We start from the raw sequence: 26,909 nt of genomic DNA, 5'->3' as shown, positions 1-26,909 counted from the left end.
CTTCGGTTGCCGCTACGCCCACCAGGCCTTGAGGCCGTGACAGACCAGCACAATGGCCGCGGCCCGGGCCCTCCGGAGTCGCCCTTTGCCTCCCTGCTCCTCGCGGCTACTGCATTCGACCTCCACGCCCGCTGGGCAAAGGCCCCAAGGACTGAATGAACCATGACTGGTGGCTCCAAGATCTTGCGACCCACAGGAAAATCGGTGACGCGTGACAGGGCAGGACACGGGCGGCCTCGGCCGGCCGTTCAGGGGCAGGGCGGAGATCACGCATCTCCCGGGCGGGTAGGAGGAATTCTGGAGACTCCAAGGAGGGAAGAAGTCCCTGGGTATCAAGGAGGTGGGCATGCACCTCAAGCACGGGGATGCCACGTCAGGGATGTCTGAAGAGCGGTGTTGGGGGGGGCGGGGCACGCGAAGGTTAAGTGCCGGAAAGAACTTTGGTACACATCCCTCCATTTTAAGCCGAGGCTCAAAGAGAAAGAAGGAAACTAACAAGGTCAATGCCCAGAGAAAAGTCAGCCTGTCTCTGCCCCACAGATCACCTGGTCCCTGCCCCGGCTTGTCCAGGAGACCTAGGGAGACCCTCTTATGGACTCTGCTCACCCTGAACAAACCTTCGCTGATTGGCTAGAGGACTAATGGACACGGAGAGAAATAACCCCGGGAGGGGTTATGTTATTTGCTTAATGACGATAAACTCCAGGAGGGCAAGAACCAGATATGTTCCGTTACGCCCTATATCCCTGTTACTCTTTAACAGTTCCATGACAACATAGGGGTTTGATAAATATTGAGTAAATGATAGAGTAGAAGGAAGTGAAAAAGAACCTTGCAGTAGAGTTTATTTCTAATCTTACTATGTGCCATTTATTGACAAGCCCCGTGACCAGTGGTTAAAAGCACAGACTCTGGGGATGAAGTTAGATTCCTGGTTTTGCCAGATATACTTGTTCTACCTTGAGCAAGATGCTTGACTTCTCTGTGCCTGTTTCCTCGTATGTAAAATGTAAAAAGATGTAATGCTTCTATGGACCAAATGCTTGGGTTCCCCTCAAATTTATATGTTGAAGCCCTACCTCCCCCCATGTGATGTTATTAGGAGGTGGGCCTTTGGGAGGTAACTAGGATTAGATGAGGTCATGAAGGTAATGCCCTCATGATGAATTAGTGCCCTTATGAGAGTCACTAGAGAGCTTGCTTACCTTCTCTGTTCTGCCATGTGAGGCTGTAAGAAGAAATCTGCGTTCCGCAACCCTGAAGAGGGCCCTCACCATGCTGGTGCCCTGATCTGGGACTTCCAGCGTCCGGGATTGTGAGAAATAAATTTCAGTTGTTTATAAGCCACCCAGTCTATGATATATTATTATAGCAGTCTGAGCTGACTAAGACAAATACCTACCTCATAGGTTTGTTATGAGGATTAAGAAAGTTCATATATTTGAACTGCTTATAATAGTACCTGGCACATAGTAAGTACTGTCTGTAAGCTATTATTATTAAATAAAACAACTCTGTGAGATAGTGCTGTGGGAAACTAAGTCTTGGAAACATTCTGGTAATTGCCTAGGGTCCCACAAGTTAGTAAGTGAGTAATCTGGCTGTATGAGTCTAGGTCCCACGATACCCTCCCAGGCACTGTGTTAGTTGTGTAGGATATAAGAGATGATGGTTTGTACACAGTCTGCCCTAAAGAAACAGGAATAACACTTAAGAAATTGAATATAGTTAAGATCCTTAAGCTCTCCCTCTCTCTCATCCTCTCCTCCTTTCTCCTCTCTTTTTATACCCTGCTCTTTTGCTAGGGCTTTGCCTCTATATTTTTTAATATCCCCCAGAAGACATTTCCTTATTTCCCCTTTGTTTCTTTACTTCATTCTAGTCTTTGACTCTAAGTGTCCTGGAATGTGGAATCAGACCTCGCCTGAACCAGTTATGTAGAAAGAGATGAGCTCCATAAGAACATGCATTTTGTTTTATTCTCAGTCTTAGAACAATGCTTGTCATACAATTAGTACTCAATATTTGTTGAATAAAGAAAGGAATGAGGGAAGTGCGTGGCATTCTGTAAAATTTCCCCATTTTAACTAACTTTTAATGCACCATGTTTTATTTCCCAATACCTGTTTGTGTCTGTGTTGTTCACTAGTGTAACCCTAGAACCAGACACATTAAATAGGTGTTTAACAACAAAAAAGTCCATCCACACACAGAGTTTCAGTGTAACCCAGAATTTGAAGCTGTGTACTCAGCTTAACAGTAATAACAGCCACTTTGGACTCCGACCATTTCAGGGGATGCGTTTAAGATGACAAAATGAAAGAAATAAAGTAATAAAAAATAAGTCCTGTGGGTCATTCTTCCCTTTGAAAGAAGCTGTTGACATTAGCTCCATATGCTGAGTAATATAGCAATTAATCACCTGATATATCCAGATAAATAATTGATTTACATTAAACTTTAACCCCAGAAAGAAGACACTGATCAATGTGGTATCATTATTGTAGGTTTTTGCAACTACAGCAGATCAGGAACTGTCAGTAAGGCCAAGGTTGTTGGTTTAATCACCTCTCTATGATTTCTTCTGGTGTATGACAGCAAAGCAATTCTAACAGAACATCTAGCTAATGGCCACCACAAGAAGACTGGATACAGGCATATGAGCAGAGAAGTGAAAATCCATGTTGTATGGTGGCTTGTGGATTGGTGGTTCCTTCTTCTCTGCTCTCATTCTCTCTGAAAAACTGCATGCTATAGGGAAAAACAAAAGATGCCAAACCATTTCCCTGGTGACCTAAAAATATGATGACTCTAGGCCTCTTCTCTTCAAAACTAGGTATTTTCCAACCCTAGTTTTGCGGGCCACAGAAAGGGTTACTGGTCAGGGAAAGTCAATTCTAAGGCATTCAATTCTGTTTATTTGAGTATGTGACACAGCACTTCCCCATTAGGGGGTTAGTTGTGAAAACAAGCAATGAAAGAATGTTGCTATTGCAAACCAGTTGGAATCCCAGGCCTAACTCAGTACCAGAGTTGAACCTCATTGTTAGTCAAAATAGCTAATCAACAACTGCGGCACCAGGGTAGGTTGATTTAGGAGCATAGCTCTTAGGAGGGATGATGGCATTATTAAAAGAAAAGATGGAGACTGAGTTGAAATGCAATGCCAGATGCTACAGGTTTTTGCTTTTGTTTCATTTTCCTTTAGGATACTTTATATGCAAATGGACTGCAGTTTGCCCCAAACCCTTACTTTCTTTTTTTAAATTTAAATAGTGAAGATACAATAAAGCTTTTCACACCATGACTAAAAAAATTGGCAACAACTAATGGAATGGAAGCATCTTTGAGGGTAGAGACAGTGTCTTTAATGACATTGGGGAAATGAGTATGGTAGAATATTAATTGAAAAAAGCAGAATCAAAATTGTATATACAGTATAATCCATCCCAAGTTTACAAAAATGCGTAAAAGAATTGGAAATGAATGATGCAAAATCTTAACATCTGACTTGATTCCAAGATGGCGCCGTGAGTAGTCCTCTTTGTCTCTCGCCCTTCGAGTCTACAATTATTTGGACACTTATCGCTTGACAAAGGATATCCAGACAGCATCTCAGGACGTCTGAGACACCCACGCGACTATACATCGGAAGGCGGACGGACTTTCCTCCGGGAGGATGTGGAAATAGGTGAAAACTCTCCGACCCCGACGGGCAGCCTAGTACCCGCAAGCGGCTTTCTTCCAACGGACGCCCCCAGAGGATCCACACACATCTAGGGCAGGAGCGAGAACACAACAGAGGAGCGACGGTGGAAACAGGTGACCAGAACCCTACTTAAACCCCCTGCAATTACTCCTAAACGCAGAGGGAAACTTTGGAGTTGCACACCTGAGCCCGCGGGGAGAGTCTCTCCCCGCCATTGGCGGGGAGACCCAGCCTGGTGCTCGGGGCGCCCGGAGGGTCCCAGAGAGACGCCCGCCCCGGGGGACTAGGGATTGCCGGAGATCTCGGAGAGGACCGGGGCGGGGGAACTTTCAAAGGCGGGTCCGGCGACCCGGAGGGGAAGCGCCGGAGCTCCCCCAGGCAGCAGACAAAACTCTCTGTCTGCCATTAGCAGAGGGGCCACGCCCAGCATTCAGGGCTCCCGGCAGAGGCTCGGACAGAAGCCCAGAGGGCGGGGCGTCCCCCAGCTGCTGTTGCCCGCCCCGTGGGACTAGGGATTGCGGGAGATCTCGGAGAGGACCGGGGCGGGGGAACTTTCAAAGGCGGGTCCGGCGACCCGGAGGGGAAGCGCCGGAGCTCCGCCAGGCAGCAGACAAAACTCTCTGTCTGCCGGTAGCAGAGGGGCCACGCTGAGCATTCAGAGCTCCCGGCAGAGGCCCGGAGAGAAGCCCAGAGGACGGGGCGACCCCCAGCTGCCGTTGCCCACCCGGTGAGGCTAGGGATTGCCGGAGATCTCGGAGAGGACTGGGGCTGGAGAGAGTTCCAGAGACCCAGCTTAGTAGCCTAGGGGGAAACCCTACAGGCTCACAGAAGCCTTAGGGAAAGCCTCTGCACAGCACCAGTAGAAGGCACCCAGCCGCCAGCCACAAGGCTGGAAGACCCCAGGGCAAAAGCAGCATAGCTAGGTGTACTAACCACAGACTGTAGAAGATGCCAATAGCTCTCCTGCGACCCATAGAGGACAAGTGAGATTTGGTGGGTGCCGACAGCAACGGAGCGACAAATATAAGTGATCCCACCCCTGGCCGCTGGAAAAGCCCATAACACCGTTGCAGACCCCAAGGAGAGAGCGCATCTAGGTGGGCAACAACAGTAGGCCCCTGCAGCCTGAAGCCCCCCGTGACGGCCCCCACGGCAGAGGAGGGAATCCAAAGGGCCACTGTGGCTACGAAGAGGGGCCCAGGCCCAGTTAGCAACTACGGACAGGGTTCCTGGTTGGTGAAGTATAAACAGCTGCTCCCCCCACCGCAGCAGCTGAAACAAGTGAAAGGAGCAACTAAACTCTATCTCCATGCGGAGGCACAAATCAACATCATCAAGCAATATGAAAAAATACATTAAATCTCCAGAACAGAAAGAAAGTAACAAATACACAGAAAACAATCCCAAAGAAAATGAGATATATAACCTAAATGATGATGACTTCAAAACAGCCATCATCAAAATACTCACTGAGTTAAGAGAGAATTCTGACCGACAACTCAACGAGTTCAGGAGCTATGTCACAAAAGAGTTTGATACGATAAAGAAGAACCAAACAGAAATATTGGAAATGAAGAACACAATAGAGGAGATTAAGAAAAATCTAGATGCTCTGAACAGTAGGGCCGATAATATGGAGGAAAGAATTAGCAATTTGGAAGATGGCAATATAGAATTGTTGCAGGCAGAGGAGGAGAGAGAAGCAAGACTTAAAAGAAATGAAGAAACTCTCCGAGAATTATCAGACACAATTAGGAGATGCAACGTAAGGATTATAGGTATACCAGAGGGAGAAGAGAAGGAGAAAGGGGCAGAAAACCTATTCAAAGAAATAATGGCTGAGAACTTCCCAAATCTGGTGAGGGAGATGGATCTTCAGGTGACAGAAGCCAATAGATCTCCAAACTTTATCAATGCAAGAAGACCAACTCCACGGCATATAGTAGTGAAGCTAGCAAAAGTCAACGACAAGGAGAAAATATTAAGGACAGCCAGGCAAAAGAAACTAACCTACAAAGGAACCCCCATCAGGCTATCAGCAGATTTCTCAGCAGAAACTTTACAGGCTAGAAGAGAGTGGAATGATATATTCAAAAATCTGAAGGACAAAAACCTACAGCCGAGAATTCTCTACCCAGCGAAAATATCCTTCAAATACGATGGAGAAATAAAAACTTTCCCAGATAAACAAAAATTAAGGGAGTTCATTGCCACAAAACCTCCTCTTCAGGAAATCCTCAGGAAAACCCTCATTCCTGAAAAATCAAAAGAAGGAAAGGGGCTACAAAACCAAGAGCAGAGGAGATAAGTAGAAGGACAACAACAGAGAGTAGCAGCTCTACATCAGAACAGATTAAACCATGGGACGAGAAACAAAGGAAACTGAAGAAAACCGGAAAACAAGACACAAAATGGTAGTGGTAGGCCCCCACGTCTCAATAATCACTCTAAATGTAAATGGATTGAACTCCCCAATCAAAAGACACAGAGTGGCAGGATGGATCAAAGAACAAGATCCAACAATATGCTGCCTCCAGGAAACACACCTCAGCCCCAAAGACAAACACAGACTCAGAGTGAAGGGATGGAGAACAATACTCCAAGCTAATAATGAACAAAAGAAAGCAGGTGTCGCTATACTAATATCAGACAAGGTAGATTTCAAAGCAAAACAGATAAAGAAAAACAAAGAGGGACAGTATATAATGATAAAAGGGACTCTCCACCAAGAAGACATAACACTTATAAATATATACGCACCCAACACAGGAGCACCAAAATTTGTAAAGCAACTCTTAATAGAACTAAAAGAAGACATCAACAACAATACAATAATAGTAGGGGACCTCAACACACCATTAACACCAATGGACAGAACATCCAGACAGAAAATCAACAAGGAAATAATAGAATTAAATGAAAAATTAGACCAGATGGACTTAATAGATATATATAGAACACTTCATCCAAAAACAGCAGGTTACACATTCTTCTCAAGTGCACATGGAACATTCTCAAGGATTGACCATATTTTGGGAACCAAAGCAAACATCAATAAATACAAGAGAGTTGAAATAATATCAAGCATCTTTTCTGATCATAACGCTATTAAACTAGAAATCAACTACAAGAAAAAAGCAGAGAAAGGTGCAAAAATGTGGAGACTAAACAACACGCTTCTCAACAAACAATGGATCATTGAAGAAATTAAAGAAGAAATCAAATATTATCTGGAGACAAATGAAAATGAGAACACGACATACCAAATCATTTGGGATGCAGCAAAAGCAGTCCTAAGAGGGAAATTCATCGCAATACAGGCTCACCTCACTAAACAAGAAAAAGCTCACTTAAGCAACCTCAAACGACACCTAACAGAACTAGAAAAAGAAGAACAAACAAGGCCCAGAGTCAGTAGAAGGAGGGAAATAATAAAAATAAGAGCAGAAATAAACGATATTGAAACAAAAAAGACAATAGAAAGGATCAATGAAACAAAGAGTTGGTTCTTCGAAAGAATTAACAAAATTGACAAACCCCTAGCCAGACTCACCAAGAAAAGAAGAGAGAAATCGCAAATTAATAAAATCAGGAATGACAGAGGAGAAATCACAACAGATACCAATGAAATACAAGAGATCATAAGAGAATACTATGAAAAACTATATGCCAACAAATTGAACAACCTGGAAGAAATGGACAAATTCCTAGACTCCTACAATCTCCCCAAACTGAATCAGGAAGAAATGGAGAATCTGAATAGACCAATCACAAGTAAGGAAATAGAAACGGTAATCAAAAACCTCCCCAAAAATAAGAGTCCAGGACCAGACGGCTTCTCTGGAGAATTCTACCAAACATTCAAAGAAGACTTAATACCTATTCTCCTCAAACTGTTCCAGAAAATTGAGAAAGATGGAGAACTCCCTAACACATTCTATGAAGCCAACATCACTCTGATCCCCAAACCTGACAAGGACAACACAAAGAAGGAGAACTACAGGCCGATATCACTGATGAACATAGATGCAAAAATCCTCAACAAAATTTTGGCTAACCGATTACAGCAATACATCAAAAAGATTATACACCATGATCAAGTGGGATTTATACCAGGGACACAGGGATGGTTCAACATCCGCAAGTCAATCAACGTGATACACTACATCAACAAAATGAAAACCAAAAACCACATGATCATCTCAATAGATGCAGAGAAAGCATTCGACAAGATCCAACACCCATTTATGATAAAAACCCTCAGTAAAATGGGTATAGAAGGAAAGTACCTCAACATAATAAAGGCCATATATGATAGACCCACAGCCAACATCATACTCAATGGACAAAAGCTGAAAGCCATCCCTCTGAGGACAGGAACAAGACAAGGGTGCCCACTTTCACCACTCCTATTCAACATAGTTCTGGAGGTGCTGGCCAGAGCAATTCGGCAGGAAAAAGAAATAAAAGGAATCCAAATAGGTAACGAAGAAGTAAAACTCTCGTTGTTTGCAGACGACATGATCTTATACATAGAAAACCCCAAAGAATCCACAGAAAAACTATTAGAAATAATCAACAACTACAGCAAAGTAGCAGGGTATAAAATTAACGTGCATAAATCAGTAGCATTTCTATACACTAACAATAAACTAACAGAAAAAGAACTCAAGAACTCTATCCCATTCACAATCGCAACGAAAAGAATAAAATACCTTGGGATAAACTTAACCAAGGAAGTGAAGGATCTATACAATGAAAACTACAAGACTCTCTTGAAAGAAATAGGCGATGACATAAAGAGATGGAAAGACATCCCTTGCACATGGATTGGAAGAATAAACATAGTTAAAATGTCCATACTACCTAAAGCAATATACAGATTCAATGCTATCCCAATCAGAATCCCAAGAACATTCTTCACAGAAATTGAACAAACAATCCTAAAATTCATATGGGGCAACAAAAGACCGCGAATTGCTAAAGCAATCCTGAGCAAGAAAAACAAAGCCGGCGGAATCACAATCCCCGATTTCAAAACATACTACAAAGCTACAGTGATCAAAACAGCATGGTACTGGTACAAAAACAGGTCCACAGATCAATGGAACAGAATTGAAAGCCCAGAGATAAAACCACACATCTATGGACAGCTAATCTTCGACAAAGGAGCAGAGGGCCTACAATGGAGAAAAGAAAGTCTCTTCAACAAATGGTGCTGGGAAAACTGGACAGCCACATGCAAAAGATTGAAAATTGACCATTCTTTTTCACCACACACCAAAATAAACTCAAAATGGATCAAAGACCTAAAGATTAGGCCTGAGACAATAAGTCTTTTGGAAGAGAATATAGGCAGTACACTCTTTGACATCAGTTTCAAAAGAATCTTTTCGGACACTGTAACTCCTCAGTTGAGGGAAACAATAGAAAGAATAAACAAATGGGACTTCATCAGACTAAAGAGCTTCTTCAAGGCAAGGGAAAACAGGATTGAAACAAAAAAACAGCTCACTAATTGGGAAAAAATATTTACAAGCCACTTATCCGACAAAGGGTTAATCTCCATAATATACAAAGAACTCACACTGCTTAACAACAAAAAAACAAACAACCCGATCAAAAAATGGGCAGAGGACATGAACAGACATTTCTCAAAAGAAGATATGAATATGGCCAATAGACACATGAAAAGATGTTCATCATCGCTAATCATCAGGGAAATGCAAATCAAAACTACACTAAGATATCACCTTACCCCCGTTAGATTGGCAAAAACATCCAAAACCAAGAACGACAAATGTTGGAGAGGTTGTGGAGAAAGAGGAACCCTCATACACTGTTGGTGGGAATGCAAACTGGTACAGCCACTATGGAAAACAGTATGGAGATTTCTCAAAAAGTTAAAAATAGAAATACCCTATGACCCAGCCATCCCATTACTGGGTATCTATCCTAAGAACCTGATATCAGATATCTCAAGAGTCCGTTGCACCCCTATGTTCATCGCAGCATTATTTACAATAGCCAAGACGTGGAACCAGCCTACATGCCCAGAAACTGATGATTGGATAAAGAAGATGTGGTATATATACACAATGGAATACTACTCAGCCATAAAAAAAGACGAAATTGGCCCATTCACAACAATGTGGATGGACCTCGAGGGCATGATGTTAAGCGAAATAAGTCAGTCAGAGAAAGACGAACTCTATATGACTCCACTCATAGGTGGAAATTAGCATATTGATAAGGAGATCTGATCGGTGGTTACCAGGGAAAAGGGGGGGTGGGGGGAGGGTACGGAGGGGGAAGTGGTGTACCCACAACATGACTAACAAAAATGTACAACTGAAATCTCACAAGGTTGTAATCTATCATAACATTAATAAAAAAAAAAAGAAAATTAAAAAAAAAAAAAATCTTAACATCTCTGAGTGATAAGAATTATAGGTGATTCCTTCCCTCTGTCGTATTTTTCTATTCTTTCCAATGTTTTAAATGAGCATATTTTACTTTTAATATCAGAAATGCAGAAATGAATATGTTACAATCTAATGAAAACTATATTTTACAGATACATTTAAAAGGGGTTAAAAGGACATATATCAAAATGTTGACAATGGCTTTTGGTGGTGGGATTGTGGCTAATTTGGGGGAGGGAAGAAGCTACTGTTTTCCCAAAATTTTAACAAAAATTTTCCCAAAATTTTGTAGTTGAAAAACAAAAATTTTTCTTTTTAAGATTTCAGTTTAATTAACAGCAACCACCATTAGATCCATAATGTCGGAGCTATATCCAGGCTCTTGGAGGCCCATCCTACCTGAAAGACATATAGAGAGAGTCCTAGGATGCTTCCTCTACCTGTTTCTGCAGACCTATGCCTTCATCTCCCGCCAAATGGTCCCATCCTTCTGACATGGGACTTTCCCAATTTGTCACTAGGAAGCCATTCCAGTGAGTTCTAGCTGGGTTCTACTCCTTAGACCACCAAGCCCCTGTGACACTTCCTGCTTGACACACACACAGGGCCCTCTTCACCTTGGCTAGCCCTCCCTAGCCAGCCAAGGTTGCTGCCAGCTCTTTTAAGAGTCCGCATAGTTGCTCAAAAGTTGAGGGCTATCTGCCACATTGGGCATTTCCCTGTTCAGTGGCCCTTTGTGCTTACAATGAGTCTTAGTATCCATTCCCAGAACACATGCTTCCCATTCTTGACAAAAAGAATAGGGCATGATTGGAATACAGGTGCTACTTACTATGCCTTTTTTCAAGGTGTGGAGCTCTCTCCCCTAGAAGCAGCTCATCAATACTCATCAAAAAGAAATGCTTGGACATATACAAAGGCATAGGATAACAGAAGAGCTGAGGGCCGGCCCGCTGGCGCAGCGGCTAAGTTCGAACATTCCGCTTCTCGGCGGCCCAGGGTTTGCCAGTTGGGATTCCAGCTGTGGACATAGCACCGCTTGGCAAAAGTCATGCTGTAGTAGGCGTCCCACATATAAAGTAGAGCATGGATGTTAGCTCAGGGCCAGTCTTCCTCAGCAAAAAGAGGAGGATTGGCAGTAGTTAGCTCAGGGCTAATCTTCCTCCAAAAAAAAAACCCAGCCAATACAGAAGAGCTGAGAAGAGGAAGAGGTGTAAGAGAAAAAGGGACAGATGGGACAGAAATAAGAAGAGGAGGAAAAGAAGAGTAGGGGAAGGAGTAAAGGAAAGGAAAAAAGACATATTTGGAAGTGGAGAGAAGAAAACAGTAATTAAAATGTATTGAGGTCTGACTGTGTACCAGCCACTGTAAATGCTTTACATGAATCATCATGTATAATCTTCACAACTACCATATGTGGAAGGTTCTACTATTCTTCACACTTGACAGAAAAAAAAACAACGTTTAGAGTATTGACTTGTCCAAGGTCATACAGCTAGTTAGTGGAAAATCAGGGATATAAATCTATGTCTTTCTCATCCTAGAATGTGTACTTAACCTTACACTGAAAAACAATTCTCTGTCATTAGTTTATGTCAACCAGCTAAATGCCTAATATGTGCTATTAACCTCTGAACTGAAGACAAAGGTGACTAAGAAGAATGTGGACTACACCACAAACTACATAAGTTTCCAAATATAGAGTAATCCAATTCCTTAGATTACCTTTCGAAGACAAGTAGTTTAGATAATGCTAAGGTCATAGTTTGCTTCATTACAAATATGGAGATCTAATGTGTATAGTAGTCGATACTGTTTCTCTGCAAAAATTCCAGACAGATAAGAGCCTCCCGTTTCCTAAACATACGTGTGTATCACTTACCTTGTTCTTAATAAATATGGCCAAGTCAACACCAACTCCTTGACTTCCCATCCAAGGCTCTATTATAGGCTGACTTGCAAGGAGCAGGATGGTACAGTGTGTATAGACTGAGGGAAGGCGGTTAGTCTCATGGACAACTTGACTCTACTGTTTGAAACATGTAGAAAGGGAAAGTACCACAAGTTTCTGGAATGGAAAGGAACCATAAGCTTCCTGTAAATTGTCGGGTTTACATTCACTGTAATGATGAAATCTGGCAGGCGATTGCTTAATCACTGCCTACAGAGAGGGGGAAAAAAGAGTATTTAGGGAAGTATCAGTTCTGTTTCCTTCCTCCCTCCCCCTGACATTTTTTTCAAAAACTCATAAACCCAAAACACCCATAAAGCAACATAAGGCATTACATAAGGCAACTCCCAGAAAATTTTAAAATGCCGAGAGCTATGCAGGCAGAAAGAAACAGGAATGTCATATATACCTCTAATTCCCATTAACTAATAGCTGAGTTTTTTGGAACAATCTAGCTAATACATAAAACAGAGACCTGAGTTTTAATTCCACCTCTGCCACTACCTACCTACCCACAGGACCTTGTAAAAATCACTTGTGCATTCTGGGACTTCAGTTTCCTCATCTGTGCAGACCTGTGAAGATGAAGTCTGGGATGCTTTTGAGACTGATAAGGGGTGATAAATAATTAATACATATTAATTAATCTACAACATATGTAAAAAGGACTCTCCCAGGCAAGTGCTTACCTATTATGGGAAATCAGTCACCAACCAACTCAGATAAGTCTAAGAGTTAGTTGACCTTTAACCAATCATTATTTTCTTTATGTAACTAATTTAACCGTGATTCATTCCATTCACCTTTCCTAAAATGTCTCTACCAAAGTGATTATTTGGACTACTACAGATCTTTTGCCTTATGTGCAGGATTGTAATAAAACATTGACATATGCTTGTAACTGAACTGTTTGAAAAGTATTTTTAACAGTAGAGAGACAGCAAAGCAAAGTGGGTAGAAGTATGGACCATCCTCATCAGTAAAATGGGATAGTGAGTCTCTACTTTACAGGATGTCCTGAGAATTACATGTTGTATGGAAGTTAGTAGAAAGCCTGGAATAAGGAGCACTAAATATTAGCTATTACTTTTACCTGGAAAATGAGGAGATTAGACAAGATGGTCTTTTGGTCTCCTCAAGTTCTCACTTTCTGGGACCCTAGAAAGAACACTTTGAAAGCTGTTTCTTTAGGTTAATTCTACAAATTAATTTAACTGGAGAAGGGAGGGACTCAGAGTTAGATTTGGCTACGTGACAGAAAACACAAAATAACAGTGGCTGAAATAAGATAGAGGTTTTTTCTTTTTCTCGTGGTACTAGTTATCTATTGCTGCATAACAAATTACCCCAAAACTTAGTGGCTTAAAACAACGTTTAATGTTTCATAGTTTCTGCGGATCAAGAATTCTGGCAAAAGAAAGAAGAACAAAGCTGGAGGTATCATGCTTCCTGATTTCAAGCTATGCTGCAAAGCTATAGTAATCAAAACAGTATATGATACTGGCACAAAAACAGACACATAGATCAATGGAACAGAATAGAGCCCAGAAATAAATCCATGCCTATATGGTTAATTAATCTACCACAAAGGAGGCAAGAATATACAATGGGGAAAAGACAGTCTTTTCAATAAATGGTGTTGGGCAAACTGGACAATCACATGCAAAAGAATGAAATTGAACCACTTTCTTACACCATATACAAAAATAAACTCAAAATGCATAAAAGACTTAAATGCAAGACCTGAAACCATAAAACTTCTAGAAAAAACAAAGGCAGTAAACTCTTTGACATCGCTTTTAGAATATTTTTTTGGACTGGTTGCCTCAGGCAAAGGCAAAAAAGCAAAAATAAATAAATGGGACTGCATCAAACTAAAAACCTTTTGCACAGTGAAAGAAATCATCAACAAAACAAAAAGGCAACATACTGAATGGAAGAATATATTTGCAAATTATATATCCAGTAAGGAGTTAATATCCAAAATATATAAAGAACTCATACAACTCAATACCAAAAAAATAAATAATCCAATCAAAAAATGGGCAGAGGACCAGAATAGACATTTTTCCAAAGAAGACATACAGATGGCCAACAAGTGTATGAAAAGGTGCTCAACATCACTAACCATCAGGGAAGTGTAAAACAAAACCGCAATGAGATATTACCTCACACCTGTCAGAATGGCTATTATCCAAAAGAAAACAAGTAAGTGTTGGGGAGAATGTGGAGAAAAGGAAATCCTGTGCACTGTTGGTGGAAAATTAGTGCAACCACTATGGAAAACAGTATAGAGGTTTCTCAAAAACTTAAAAATAAAACTACCATACAATCCAGCAACACCACTTCTGCGTATTTATCCGAGGAAAAAAACCACTAATTTGAAAGAATATATGCACCCCTATGTTCATTGCAGCATTATTTGCAATAGCCAAGATATGGAAGCAACCTAAGTGTCCATAGGGAGATGAAAGGCTAAAGAAGATGTGGTGTATATACATTAAAAAGCCGTTAAAAAATTTAAATCCTCCCATTTGCAACAACATGGATGGATCTAGAGGGTATTATGCTAAGTGAAATAAGCCAGAGAAACAAGAATATCATATGATTTCACTTATATGTAGAATCTTAAAAAAAAAAAAATGAACAAAACAAAACAGAAACAGACTCATTGATACAGGGGAAAAATTGGTGGTTGCCACAGGGGAGGGGCATGGCAAGACGGGCAAAATAGGTGACAGGGATAAGAGGTACGAACTTGCAGTCATAAATTAGTCATGGGGATGTAATGTACAGCATAGAGAATATAGTCAACAATATTGTAAAAACTTTGTATGACAGGTAGTAACTAGTCTTATCAGGATGATCATTTTGTAACGTAAATAAGTGTTGAATCACTATGTTGTACACCTGAAACTAATATAATATTGTATATCAACTATACTTCAATGAGAAAAAAAAGAATTCCAGAGTGGCTTAGCTGAGTCATTATAGCTCAGGTTCTATTTTTTTTTTTTTTTTTAAGGAAGATTAGCCCTGAGCTAACATCTGTTGCCAATCCTCCTCTTTTTGCTGAGGAAGACTGGCCCTGAGCTAACATCTGTGCCCATCTTCCTGTACTTTATATGTGGGATGCCCACCACTGCATGACTTGCCAAGTGGTGCCATGTCCACACCCAGGATCTGAACGAGCAAAGCAGAGCTCACGAACTTAACTGCTGCACCACCGGGCTGGCCCTCAAGTTCTTTGATGTGGTTGCATTCAAGCTGGCAGGCTAGCCTCATAAAATAAAACAGTAAGTCATATTAACCTAGTCTGCAGGGTAAAAAAATGAATAAATTAGAGATGGTTGTGAAATATTTACCAAACGTAAATGTCCAATCTGAGTCAGCTTTATGGTGGGTGAAATAAAAGGAATGCTGTTATTCATGAAGAATTACAGATTTACATGTGTTTAATCTTTCAGTCTCTAACTGAACATTCCTGAGAAATGATATCACTCCTTTTACATACAGCATAAGACTTCTGTGATCTTCCTCTCCAAATGTAAGGGTGAATTAAGCACTGATGATAGCCATCAGCTATGAAAGACTAAATACCACGCACTACATTACCTCACAACATTGTCAAGTAGGTCCTGTCAACCCAATTTTACAGGTGAGGGAACCAAAGCTCAGAGAGCACAAGTTGGATCTGAAGCCACGTCTCTAGTTTTCACTGCACTGCAATGCTTTTTCCTTCTACTACAGCTATCACACTTTACTTTCTGTTCAACACAAGTCTTACCATGTAGCCTTGCTGGGAGCTTCATCAGTGGAAAGGGGTGCAGAGTGGGAAGTAATGTACAGCAGAACAGGAGGCAGGGTACACACTGCTTCAAGGTTCTTAGCTAAGTGCTTGGTCTCAGCTAAATGATAGAAAATCTGAAATAATAATTAAGAGGTAATAAAGTGCATAGTACTGCCAATGCAAGTGCAATAAGACTTCAACCAGAGAGGTCAGATGCCAAGGCTATCTGAACTAGCCCCATCCCTTGGTATTCCTCAAAATATGGTCCTGGGGGAAACTGACTGGAATCACAACAGGTCCTTTTAAAGATTGATTTTTGAGACTCAACCTTGGAAATTTGACTCAGTACATTTGGGGCAAAGTCTCAGACTCTATATATGATTCTTATGAGACTAAAGTTTGAGAAATACTATTCCAGTTACCAACTATGCTTCCATAATTAAAATTGTTTTTCAAACTTGATAAAGTGATTATAGAATTCATGGAACTCATGGTATCATTTGCAAAACACAATGACATGATATGCTAAATGTAGTAGCTAAATTTGAAAGACAGGTTACTATACAAGTAGCATAGGCTTTGGAAATAAACAGACCTGAGCTCAAATCTCTCCTCTGCTGCTTAGTAACTATGCAACTGTGGGCAAGTTCCTAAACATCTTTGAGCCTTAGTTTCCACTGCTGAAAAATATTGATTATAATACCCTGATGGTATTATAACCATAACAACCTGATGGCTTGTTGTGAAGATTGAAGATAATATATGTATAATGCCTGGCACATGGTAGCCATAAATGATAGGTATTTTTATTATTAAACCTCTAACACTGCATGAAATAGGAAACTATATCTTAATAAACTCTAGTACTAAGAGACATTAGGGGCCACAGGTTTCAAATGATTCGAGCCATTATAGTGGTTCACCGTTTCAGCTTTGGAATCAGATTGTCTGGGTTGAAATCCCAGCTGGTCTACTTTCTCACTGACCACCAGCAGAGTAAAGCAGAACTTCTTTTGCTTTCTGGGAAGGAGGCTTTTGTTAATATTAAGTCACAATTCTGCTCACAATTCCGGTAAATAAACTGTGAAATAGAAATAAGACTACCTATCTGACAGGATTGTGTGAGGATTAAATGAGATTACACAGGTGAAGAGTTTATGACAGTGTCTGGCACATGATCAAAGTGATTTAAAAAAGAAAAACCTGCTCATTTCTATTATTATTCAACAAACACTTACTGTGTGACTACCATGTGCCAGATTCAGTATGTCCAAAAGTGAACTCACCATTTTATCTGTTCTCTGAGTTTGCCAAGCCTTCTGTATTCTAATCTCACTGACTTTTATTGCTGTTCATCTAGTTACTCTACCTAGAATAATGATAGCAAACAAACTTGAGCACAAGGCACTATTCTAAGGATGTTTTTCGCAGAATGACGATTATAATTCCTACTTTACAGATGAAAAAACTGAGATGGAGAGGACACGTAATTTGCCCACGGGTATCCTGTTAATAGCAGAGCCAACATTCAAATTTGGGCAGTTTAGCCCCAGAACCTGTATCTTTTAATGTACAGGATAGTGCCTCTGGAGATTTTGGAGTTATTTTAAAAGCTTTCACTCTGAATCACTTCCATATCTAATAAGACACATCATCCTCTTAAACATCTCTAATCTAGCCCCTCTTCTCCACTCACACTGATATGGATCTCTTCTGGGCCCTACTTTTCTTCTGCTTCAACTACTGGTCTCCATGATTTTAGCTGCTTTTCATTCAATCTTTCTGCCAACAACTATTCGGAAATGTTTCTAAAACATAGATCTGACAAATGACTCTTCCTTAGTTAAAAACATTTAATGGTGTCCCAATTTCTACAGAATAGGACCCAAATACCCCTATGTGTCATTCAATGAGGCACCTAGTGCAGTACCTTACTTACAATATTGAATGCACTGCATTTTATTTTCATTAATAGGAATATGTTTTTTCCCCACTAAAGTGCGCCCTTTTTGAAAGTAGGGACACTGTTTTGTTCATCTTTATATAGCCTTATATCCCCAGGCCACAACAGCTCACAGGTACAAATGAAGTCACAATATCATAACTATGTGCATCTTAACGATTCATTGACCCACCAGCAAGTACAGAACCTGTAGTTTCACCAAAACTTCCCCTCCACTGCAGCACTATTCACAATAACTAAGACTTGAAAGCAACCCAAGTGCCCATCAACAGATGAATGGATAAAGAAGATGTGGTATATATTCACAGTGGAATACTACTCCCCCATAAAAAAAGATGAAATCTTGCCATTCGCAACAACATGGATGGACTTTGAGGATATTATGCTAAGCGAAAGACAAATATGGTATGATCTCATCCATATGTGGAAGATAAACTAACAAACAAACACATAAATACAAAGAACAGATTGGTGGTTACCAGAGGTGGAGGGGGAGGGGTGGGATGTGTATGAAAGGGGTAAGGGAGCACAAGTGTATGGTGACAGATGGTAATTAGTCTTTTGTGGTGAAATCGATACAGTCTATACAGAAGTCGAAATATAATGAGGTACACCTGAAATTTATATGTTCTAAATCAATGTTACATCATTTAAAACAAAAACAAAAACAAAAAAACTTCCCCACTATTACTACAAAGCAATTCTGAATCCCCAGGGATGTTTCTCACATGCTCAGGAACAAATTCACTCCCATTATAGCTATGCTGCTACCCCAGAGAACAAGTGAGCCACTGTGTCTCTTCCATTCTTCCTCTGGGCCTTGAATTCTCAAGTAGTCATCATGAGCTTGGGTGCCAAGGCAGCAAAGAATGGCTTTCTTCTTTGTGACATACTGTTAAAGAGGTCCCACAGGACAGTTGCTTCAGCCTCCTGTGTTTAGTGAAGTAGCTTTCAATTGTACTCATTTAGAGCCCTCTGGCTCCCGGGCATCATATATGCTATCAGGGGTCTGAGACAGGGCAAATTTGAGTACAGCCATACTGTCATATTCAGAATCCCTCCTTCACTCCAACAATGGTTTTAGTATTGGTCTAACTCACTTCTTTTTCCCTTAGGATGATCTGCCTTGCATAAGTTACCTCCGCAAATTCTGTAAAACTTTTATAGAGCCAGCCTACCAGTATGCCAGACGTATGCAAAATTATCTGAATCCCAGAGTACTCACAGGGAATGCTCAAGCTATACACTCCAAGCTGTACATCTCACCCCTTCCCAACTTGTCTCACGCCCCTCACCAACTCTATGCCTAGCGTGGAGCTTTGTGCATACTAGAGCCTCAATCAATGTTTTTAACATGTAACAAAAAATAAAATCCTATGCCACTTGAGCAGAGCTAAAGTTTATCTGAGGAAAGTAACACAAACTTAGGATGAAACTACCCGGCCCTCAGTCCAAAACTACACAGAAATCCTGACATTTAAGGAAAACAAAACAAAACCAAACCCAAAAACCAAAACCAAAACCATGGGCTCTCAGCTGAGAAGGATTTAGCTGTTGCTAGGACTCTGATGACTACAGTATACCTGCATCTATGTTCTCCAAAGGAGCCCTCCAAAGGAATCTGGGTCACAAGTGAACTGTTCAAGACCACATGCCACACCCTTGGGCTGAAGCAAGAGGAAGTTGATTCACTTTCCTTGTGACCAGTTGAAGACAGAATTGCCTCAAGTCCCTATTGCCACACTCTTTTTAAAAACAGACCATTTTGTTATTGTATTCATATAATGCAAATCTCTTGGGCTGATTTGACTTTTCAGTTTTTGTTTTTTTATTTTTTATTTTTTCAGGAAGATCAGCCCTGAGCTAACATCTGCCAATCCTCCTCTTTTTGCTGAAGAAGACTAGCCCTGAGCTAACATCTGTGCCCATCTTTCTCTACTTTTTTATATGCGGGATGCCTGTCACCATGGCATGATGAGCGGTGCCACGTCCGCACCCGGGATCTGGACCAGCCAACCACAGGCTGCCAAGGCGGAACGTGCGCACTTAACCGCTGTGCCACCAGGCCAGTCCCATCTTTTCAGTTTTTAAATGTATGAGATATTTGTTGTTTTGATGAAACTGCCAGCCTGTTAGGCAATGTGGTATTAACAGAGATAATTTATTCCAATCGCTAACTAGATTAGAGTTTTAAACAACGGTAGTGTTTTCAGTTCACTGGTATTAAGCTTCATTTAAAAAGAACTTACTAGATGTTGAATACTGTCTAGTTTAAATATGAACATAATAAAACATTAGTACTATTACAAATTGCAACTATTAATTATGAAAACCTCATCCCACTCTTAATGGTTTGAATCCTGGTATAGTGCAAGTGGCATTTAAATACATGTCATAGTTTCTAGGTTCTGTTCTTTGGCTCTTTCACTAAACAACCAGATGATCATGGGCAAGCTCTTTAACCTTTATGGCAACCCATGAGAAAACATGTAAAAGTGCCTAGCATAACACTTGGCATATTTTATAGGTATTCAATATTTGTTAAAATTGAAGTTTTAACACATATTAAACAACTTATATGCTTTATGAGTTACATACTAAGTAGCAGTACCCGTCTATTTGACATGCAGATCTGGAAAGACTCATTACATTCAAATGAGACAAAGCAAAGTTTTATTCTGCATCTAAATGAGAATCAAATGGCACAGTATGGTGCTTTTTTAAACAATAGTCACAAGCTAACTGAGTATTGAAACCAGCAAATCTTTTTAATAGAAAATGCCCAAGCAACTTACTCAAAGTCTGAGCAAGGACTGTGTCTACTGCCGCATATACTGTGATCAACTGTGGCCACTGTTATGAGAAACAATTAATGAACAGGATGGGATAAATAAAACATGAATTGGCTGGGATATTTTTATTGCTGTCTTCTCATTTGATTTCCTGGTGTAAGATGGTCAGTTTAACAATCACCTTAATGGAAGAGCTAATAATTGTACAATTAAATGTTTGGCTAACATAATTCAATTGGTTGTGACAAATGTGTGAAGGAACGTCATCTGCTACTGACAGAAAGTATCAAGATTTTCAGTTACAAATGTTCAGTCCATTTGTCAGAAAACATCCAGTGTGATATTTTTGAATTTATAACTTGTAACACTTCAATTAAACTGATACAAATTGCACTTACATCAAATTTTTTAGAATAAAAGGAATAAAGAATGATGAAGTACAACAGTGTTCAAGTTCAACTGCTGGATCTGGGATGTAGAATATGGAGAAAAATATTTATTTTAAACAGCAAATTTTGACTTCATTCAAGCTACATTCCAAAAAGAATAACAGAAGTACAAAATATTATAATGAAGATAATTTAATATGTGGGTTTATCAAATTGTCAATAACATTCTTAAAATAAAAGCTTAAAATCTTCAAAATTAAAAAGTTACTTGGAAACAACACGCTGAACCTACTGATAAAGAAAGAGAAAAAAAATACATTAAAGTTCTCAGTCTAATTTCTTCATCATTTCACCATTGTTAGCGATAAAACTTTACTATCATCCTTAAAGCATATTGTGAGACAGAAGAAAAAACAACTCACACAGTTTCTTACAGCATGTATAGATATGGTGTGTATTAACCTTAAATCTCAGCTAATTAATTAAAAACTATGCAGAGTGACAGCACAGTAGCTCATTTATTTTTTACTGCTGCAGAACATTTAGAAGCAATACTTATCACAAGTCTGCAGAGATTTCAAAATCCAATTTGATGAGAACAAGCTGAATAACACTTTTAGTTTGTTGGATATATGTAGCAAGATCAGTTAGTACAGGATATGTTATGTTGTTTAAATACAACTTCACACAAAACTAAATTAGATATATTTATAGTAGATAATATATTGCTGGGTAATATAAACTTTAAAAAATGTGTTATCATGGGAAATTGCAAACATACACAAGAACAGAGACAATGGTATAATAAACACCCCCATGTATCCAATATCTGGCTTCAATAATTATCAACTAACACACAATATAACAAAACTCTTTCATCCAAAGACATTCTGCTGCTTTCACTGAGGTATTGAAAAACACAGTGAAAGTTATTTTTACTAAATATTCAATACTACTTGGTCAACTATTTTTTCCTAGTTGAAAAGCAATTAATATTTGGCAAACATTTCCAAAGACAATATCTAATAATATCACATATTTAACTATTATTTTCAGCATTTCTGATGAACTATCTTTACAACAACGGGTGTTTATACAACACTCAAATATATCCAAGGGTCCCAAAAGGCATTACTGTCATGGCAGTATTCACCCTAGCTATTACATGCTCCCTTAATTTTCACCACATATGGAAGGGAACATTTTCAAGACATTTTGAAAGAAATAAAATTAAAGATATTGTTAACATCTCACTTTCCTGACACAAACTTTGTAAAAGCTTTATGGAGGTATAACTGACATACAATGAACTACACATATTTAAAATGTATGATTTGATGTTTCAACAAAGGCATAAACACAAGAAACTATCACCTGAATCAAGACAATGAATATCTCTACTATGCCCAAGTTTCCTGGGGCCATTGGTAAGCCCTTTCTCTTGCTTTCCCCAGCCCCACCTCTGCCTCTCTCCCCTAGGCAATTACTAATCTTCCTGTCTCTATGACTTATATCCCATTTTCTAAAATTTTATATAAATGGAGTCACTTGGAATATATCTTTTGTCTGGCTTCTTTCACTCAGCATAATTATCTTTGAAATTCATCCATGTTGTAGTTATGTATCAACAGTTCATTCCTCTTAATTGCTAAGTACTATTCCATTGTATGTGTTCTATTGTATGCCAATTTATCTAGTCACTTGTTGATGAACACTTTAGTTATTTCCAATTTTGGTTGTTACAAAATAGAACTACTATGAACATTTTGTAAAAGTTTTTGTATGGACAAATATTTCCTTTTCTCTTGAGTAATTATGAGTAGAATGGCTAGATCATATGGTAGATGTGTTTAATTTTACAAGAAACTGCCAAAGTATTTTCAAAGTGATTGTACCATTTTACATTCTTTATCCCTGGTTATATTCTTTGTTCTAAAATTTTCCTTGTCTTATAACAATAGTCACTCCAGCTTTCCTTTGACTGCTATTACCATCATATTTCATTTTCTATCCTTTTATTTTTAATCTATTTATGTTTTATAAGCAGCATATAATTGGGTCTTGCTTTTTTATCCAATCCAACAATCTCTGCATTGTAACTGGGATATACAGCCACTGGTCCTCAAGAGGTAGTTTTGCCCCCCAAGAAGCATTTGATGATAACGTCTGGAGATATTTTTGGTCTTTTTTTTTTTTTAATAACCTTTTAAAAATGTAAAAGCCAATCTTAGATTGCAGGCAGTAAAATAACAGGTTGCAGACCATAGTTTGCTGGCCTCTAGTGTATTTCCACCTGCTTGAAAGAACTGACTTGAACATTTCTCGTATTACAGTTCTGCTAATGATGAATTTTCAGCTTTTGTCTGAAAAAGTATTTTGCCTTTTTTTGAAAGATCTTTTCTCTGAGCATAGAATTTTAGACTGACAGAGTTCTTTCTAGTAACTGTGTTGGTCTAATTTCTCAGTTGAATTGTTTTCTAAAAGAAATCTAATGTTATTCTCAATTTGTAACATTGTATCCAAATTACTTGGTGTAGTTCTTTTCAAGCTTCTTGTGCTTGGAGTCCATTGATCTAAGATCTGTGGGTCTATGGTTTCCATCAAATTTAAAAACTTCTTAGCTATTTCTTCAAATTAATTCTTCAAATTTCTTCCTCTACTCCTTAGTCTCCTGTTACAGGCCTAGTAAACTGCTTCAAGTTGTGCACAGGTCACTGGTGGCTTTTTTTTCTGTGCTTGATTTTGGATATTTCCATTGATGTCTTCAAACTCATGAATCTTTCATTCTGCAGTGTCAAATCTGCCATTACTTCCATCCAGTGTTTTATATTTCATACATTATAGTTTTCATCTCTAGAGGTTTGGTGTCTATCTTCCATGTCTCTAAACTTTCTGAACATATGGAATAGGTATTTCTGCAAATTCTAACATCTGTTTCAGTTTCAACTGATTTGTCTCCTCATTATGAGTCCTATTTTCCTACTTATTTGCATCTGTGGTAATTTTTGATTGGATGCCAGACATTGGAAATTTTACCTTTCTGGGTACTGGACATTTTTGTATTCCTATAAATCTTTGTTCAGGGAGTTACTTGGAAACAATTTGACGCTTTCAGGTGTTGCTTTAAATACAAGGCAAGACAGAACAGTGCTCGGCATCGGGCTAATTATTCCCCACAAGTGAGGCAAGACCCTTCTATGTACTCTACCCAATGCTCTGTGAAGTGACGTTTTTCCAATCTGTCCTGTGGGAACAGCCATTATTCTTAGCCCACTCTGAGCTGGACTCTATTACCTATATACTTTTGGGTGGTCCTTTTCTTGGCCTCAGGTAATTTCTTCACCTGCATGCACTGATCAGTACTCACCTGAAAACTGAAAGGAGATTCTTCACCAATTATTCTAGAGTTCTCTTTAGTGCAGCAATCTCTTCACTAGCACTCTGTGCTGGAAACGGTAGCTGCCTTGGTTTCATCAGACTCTCAGCCCCGCCTCATCAAATCAGGGATCCCACCAGGTTCTCCCTGTGTTCTCCCCTCCCTGTGCTGTGACTGGAAACTGTCTCAAGGTAGTTAGCTGGAGCAATCATAGAACTCACTTTGTTTGTTTCCTCTTGCTCAGGGTTCACGCCCTTTATTGCCTCTTCTTTGTTGCCTGATGTCCATTATCTTTAAAAACATTGTTTCCTATATTTTGTCTATTTTTCACTATCTGTCCTGTCTCAAACTTTTAACCATTACATCCCAGGAATAAAACATTTGATACATTCAAGAAAACTATCTGGACAGATTCATTTGCTTTCCAAAACTCTGAATCAAAAATTGAGTTATACTTGGTAACTAAAGAATACAAAATATTAAAGCTTACTTTTCATAAACACTAAAGAATGATTATGAGACATACATTTATCATTCTTTTGGATGAAATATGTGGGGGACCAGAATTGGCCACCTCAAAATGTGTCTCTTTGGCCTGATTATTTTTAAGATCGCTTGATTATTTTAAGAACAAAAGACTCTAAAAGAAACTTTGACCTTCCCCTTAACTGCCTAAAAGAATTTAAGATAAAAGGCCTCTCCCCAGGACAGGCCATTACCATAGATAACTCTGGGTATCATAGACTGTGAGGGTCCTGGCTAAGCCCATTCTTATCTACCAAACATTTGCTTTTCCATTTCCATGTGAATTGCCTTTCTCCCCTTTGAAGGCCCAAACTACTACCCTCAACATCCTCCTTTGTCTTTAGCTGAAGATGATATTTAAGCTGTCAGCCTTGGCCATTTTGGTGAGTTACTCGGCTTTCCTGGGTTTCTCCCATGTACATGTTATGTTTGATTTTCTCCTGTTAATCTGTCTCATGTCAATTTAATTTTTAGACCAGCCAGAAGTATCTAGAGAGAGTAGAGGAATTCTCTTTCTCTCCTACAAATACCACTGCTCATTGCAAAGTAGAATTAATGTAGTACTACTTATTAGTATTTTCTTTTTGAGGAAGATTAGACCTGAGCTAACATCTGCTGCCAATCCTCCTCTTTTTGCTGAGGAAGACTGGCCCTGAGCTAACATCTGTGCCCATCTTCCTCTACTTCATATGGGGGATGCCTGCCACAGCATGGCTTGACAAACGGTGCATAGGTCTGCACCCAGGATCTGAACCAGCAAACCCTGGGCAGCAGAAGCAGAAAGTGCGAACTTAATCACTGCGCCACTGGCCCGGCCCCTACTTATTAGTATTTTTAATACTTAATCCAATTACAAACAAAGGAATTGGGGCCAGCCCTGTGGCCGAGTGGTTAAGGTCACACGCTCCGCTTTGGCAGCCCAGGGTTTTGCTGGTTTGGATCCTGGGTGCGGACATGGCACAGTTCATCAAGCTATGCTGAGGCGGCATCCCACATGCCACAACTAGAAGGACCCACAACTAAAAATGTACAACTATGTACCGGAGGGCTTTGGGGAGAAAAAGGAAAAATAAAATCTTTTTAAAAAAGGGAAAAAAACAGGGTTAATAGAGTATTAGATCTGTGAGAATCGCCCTTGTGTATCCCAGAATGGAATGAACTTATAAATAGACAGCACACTAATCACATTAAGTAAAATGTTCCCAAGTGTTTTTATGTGTGTGTGAGGAAGATTGGCCCTGAGCTAACATCTGTTGCCAATGCTTTTGCTTGAGGAAGATTGTTGCTAGCTAACATCTGCACCAGTCTTCTTCTACTTTATGTGGGATGCCACCACAGCATGGCTTGATGAGTCGTGCTAGATCTGGGCCCGGGATCGGAACCTGTGAACCCTGGGCCGATGAAACCAGAGCACGCAAACTTAGTCACTAGGCCACCAGGCCAGCCACAAAACGTTCCCAAATTTTTATTTGTGTTATGTTTTGGGATTATTTCTCTATGTTGTATTTAAATATTAGGGAAATTTATGTGATCATAACTTTGTTTTTCTTACAAAGTAAAGGTATCATTTCATAAAACTTTTATTTCAGTCATAAAACCTTCCTTTCTCCCTAGAAGCTAATTCATTTCTCCTATGTTAGAAAATGATCAAGGTAATGGCTTTTAATGATAAATTAATTTGTCACATACCTACAATCATCGTTTTTGCAAATTCCCGTCAGTTCACTGGAAGTCACTGAAAAAGAAAGCAGTGAACCTGCCACTACAGACTACTTTTACACAATAAACAGATGAAGCAACTCTAAGATACTTCCCAGCCCAGTGAAGTGGAACCATGCTTGTAAAAGATTTTTTCGCATCACTGATTTCACAGCATCTGTTCAGTTATGTAAGCTGAAGAGGAATGTAACTTCCTCAAGTTTTCACTTCCTATATTTTGTTACATAATTTTCTTCAAATTAATATTAATTTAAGTTTATAAGTAGAAAC

The 26,909-nt window shown here is 39.6% G+C and overlaps 1 long non-coding RNA gene across 1 annotated transcript; it reads right to left on the bottom strand.

Annotated features, from left to right (window-relative positions):
• Positions 1 to 1,961: 1,961 nt before the first annotated feature.
• On the bottom strand, positions 1,962 to 26,780 carry LOC103542443 (uncharacterized). Its single transcript, XR_011538297.1, has 4 exons — positions 26,610 to 26,780; positions 15,873 to 16,009; positions 12,017 to 12,295; positions 1,962 to 3,776 (listed from the first exon to the last, which is right to left on the bottom strand). It is a non-coding gene; the product is annotated as an uncharacterized lncRNA (long non-coding RNA).
• Positions 26,781 to 26,909: the final 129 nt, after the last annotated feature.

The sequence above is a fragment of the Equus przewalskii genome, chromosome 3, assembly GCF_037783145.1.
Source record: "Equus przewalskii isolate Varuska chromosome 3, EquPr2, whole genome shotgun sequence".
Lineage (NCBI taxonomy): Eukaryota > Metazoa > Chordata > Mammalia > Perissodactyla > Equidae > Equus > Equus przewalskii.
This window is presented reverse-complemented; position numbering and strand designations above follow the sequence as displayed.